Source organism: Kryptolebias marmoratus, linkage group LG10 (genome assembly GCF_001649575.2).
Source record: "Kryptolebias marmoratus isolate JLee-2015 linkage group LG10, ASM164957v2, whole genome shotgun sequence".
Taxonomy (NCBI): domain Eukaryota; kingdom Metazoa; phylum Chordata; class Actinopteri; order Cyprinodontiformes; family Rivulidae; genus Kryptolebias; species Kryptolebias marmoratus.
Window position 1 is genome coordinate 2763217 of NC_051439.1, and position 3171 is coordinate 2766387.

Here is a 3171-nt window from a genome sequence, read left to right on the forward strand (position 1 = left end):
ATATATATATTGAAAAGAAGGGGTCCTAGGATTGAACCTTGGGGTACCCCACATGTGACCTTTGACCTCTCTGATGAGAAGTTTCCGATTGAAACAAAGAAATCCCTGTTCTTTATGTAAGATTCAAACCAGTTGAGCACTGGACCGGAAAGTCCAACCCAACTCTCCAGTTGCACTTGCAGAATGTACAGGAACAGCTACATGAATGGAGAGAACCAGAAGGTCCCAGTTGCTGTGGCAGATTGGAGAAACCTGCCCAAATGCAACATGCAGATCTCTAGTACACTCTATGATTCTGTTGAAACTATGGTCAAGGATTCCACATCATCTGTGTCCAACTGGACGATTGGTCTAGATATTCCAGTGAAGCTTTCAGTTACTGTTGGGGTTAGTTTTGGAGGTTCCCACTCCAGGACCGCTTTGTTTGGGATGACAAAGTCCAAACATGACCGCTACTCCTTTGTTCGCCATTCTGTTGACTGTAACCTCTATAGGTGAGTAAAATCCTTACACTGGCTCCCTGTAGCTCAGAGAATAGACTTTAAAATACTTCTGCTAGTTAATAAATCACTGAATGGCTTAGCACCACAATACATTAAAGTCCTGCTGTTGTTGTATCAACCTTCCAGACCATTCAGGTCTTCTGGTTCTGGTTCTATTCTGCATCCCCAGAATCAGAACCAAACATGGAGAAGCAGCATTCTGCTTCTATGGACAACACATCTGGAACAAACTTCCAGAAAACTGCAACACCAGAAAAGCTGAAAGCTGAAACACTGAGTTCCTTTAAATCAAGGCTAAAAACCCACCTGTTTAGAGTTACTTTTGAATCATAATAAATGGATGTGTACTGGTATCTAATTTGGTGACTGTATGTTATTGTTTTTGTATGTTGTTTTTGTGACTTTTTAATTTTGTTTTTAGGATGTAAAGCACTTTGAACTGCCTTGAGCTGAAATGCGCAAAACAAATAAACTTGACTTGACTAGGACAGATTACTGTTGTAAATTTTTGTTTATTTGTTGGTTCATTAGGAAAAACTATATTCTCAATGTTTAACAAGAATGTTATCAACATCACTTATTTTTCACCTTTCTGTGTTCCACAGTTATAGGTTGATGACAAATTCTCCTTTATCTCAATAATTTCTATCAGCTGTGAACTGTCTTCCTCCCTATTGTCCTGCAAATGGGTCAATGTATCACTATCTGATTGACATTTATGGGACACATTACATCACACAGGTGTCTCTTGGAGGGGAAATGAAAGCAACAACAGCTTTCAAGACCTGCTGGGCCACCATAAATGGGCTGTCTGCAACAGAAGTTAGTGATTGTTTGTCAGTTGAGGCCTCGGTTAACGTTACACACATTGCTAGTATTAAGGCCATGTACAAACACTGTCAGGAAAAGAAAAATAAATTGTTGTATAGTGAAAGTTAGAGAGCGTAACACAGAAATAACTGGTGGGGACAAAAATGGTGTTGACTTATTTCAAGGCGAATCAGACCCCCTTTTCTATAACAGATGGATAAAGTCTCTGAAAACTACACCTGATGTGATCTGATACAACCTGAAACCTCTGCACACCATACTGCCAACTGATCATCGAGCCAGAAATGGACTGAAAAAAGAAGTGGAGCAGTATATCATGAAAAATTCAGTGTTGAAAAAATGTTCAGAAACCTGTCAGATTGGACACAGATTTGACAAAGTAGATCTGTGTGCTTGTGTGTGCAACAGAAACCAGAATCTGAACTCAAACTGTTGCCCTGCTGTGAAAGGTCTTGCAACACTGAAGGTGTTCAAACTTTATGCTAAGAAACTGCATGGTGATTTGTTTTCTGAGACTGATGCTTTTGTGATGGTGAGTTATGGTAACCAGATAAAGCAAACTAAAATGATAAAGAATAATAACAATCCAGTTTGGCAGGAAACGTTAGAATTTGGACCCATTATCATCGACATGAAAAGCAAACTTAAGTTCACTGTTTTTGATGATGATAAGAATTTTAATGTAGAGGTTCTTGGTGAGTGTTTGTTCGATCTCTTGAGAGGTAAGGTATCAGACTGCTGCATGTTTAAACATGGTACCTTCTTTTTTACGTATGATGTACAGTGTGCACCGAGCCTCGGTGGCAGCCAGTGTCAAGAATACAATCCATCCCCCATGAATCTATCTTTGGCCAAAGTTTTCTACTCCAGAAATAGGGTTCTGGTTGGAGATTCAGGCCAGCAGTTTGCTAAAGCAACCAGTCAGTCAGGTTTTGACCAGCTGTGAGATGATTTGATGAGAGAATTGATTTTTGCCTATGATCTTTTTTCTTTTCCTTTTTTAAAAATATGCTCATGTTCATATGGTTACAAATTTAATCTAAATATGTGACTGTAAGAACTTCAGCTGATACCTGTCCTGTCATGTTTCTTCATTCTTACTTAAAAAGCCTTGCAATAAACCATCAAGAAAGACCATTGTGTCGGTGTTAAGTTTTATAAAATGCTGTTATTTTGTGGTTCAGGTGTGCCAAAGAAATCATTCAACAAACTCAGTATCCTTCAAATGAATAACAGTAACAGCCTTTAGGTTGCTGAATAGTTGGATGTTACAATAGAACTTTACATCTTAGACAAGTAAGTAAAGATCAAGCATTACTTGAAAGCATGCATACTGCAGATAGCTAGACAGACAAAAATGCACATACACAGGGACAAACATCATTGTCCACCAATTCTGTAGCAGCAGGTGATAAAATCTGATTCTAGCTTGCAGTGGGTTATAATGATTAAATTACTTGAAGCCAACATTGTATTACCATGATAACAAATAAAACAACTCCTATTTGCTGGTTCAGATGATCAGCTTGAGCTGCTTCTGCTTCAGACATGACCTTCTCATGATCAACATGCCATACTTCAGATATTCCTTTTCTAATCTGTGTGGTGTACTTGAGTATTTCTTATAGTTGCTGTGGTGATTCTGGAGGTTTAGTATTTTTGGTACTTCCTGGTGGGCCGTCTCGATGGCTGATTGGCAGCTCCTCATCACTCCCTCTACACCTGTGGCAGATCAGGCTCATCAGAAGGCAGCTGGTACTTAAGGCCGTGGTGGGAACCAGACCAGCGCTGGAGCATTGTTTTGCCTCTGTGGTAATGTGCTAAGCCTCTTGTGAAT

At 39.4% G+C, this 3171-nt stretch overlaps 1 pseudogene; it reads left to right on the plus strand.

Moving 5' to 3' along the window:
- LOC108249196 overlaps positions 1-2280 on the plus strand; it is a 3831-nt pseudogene extending 1551 nt beyond the window's left edge.
- The last annotated feature ends 891 nt before the right edge of the window (positions 2281-3171 follow it).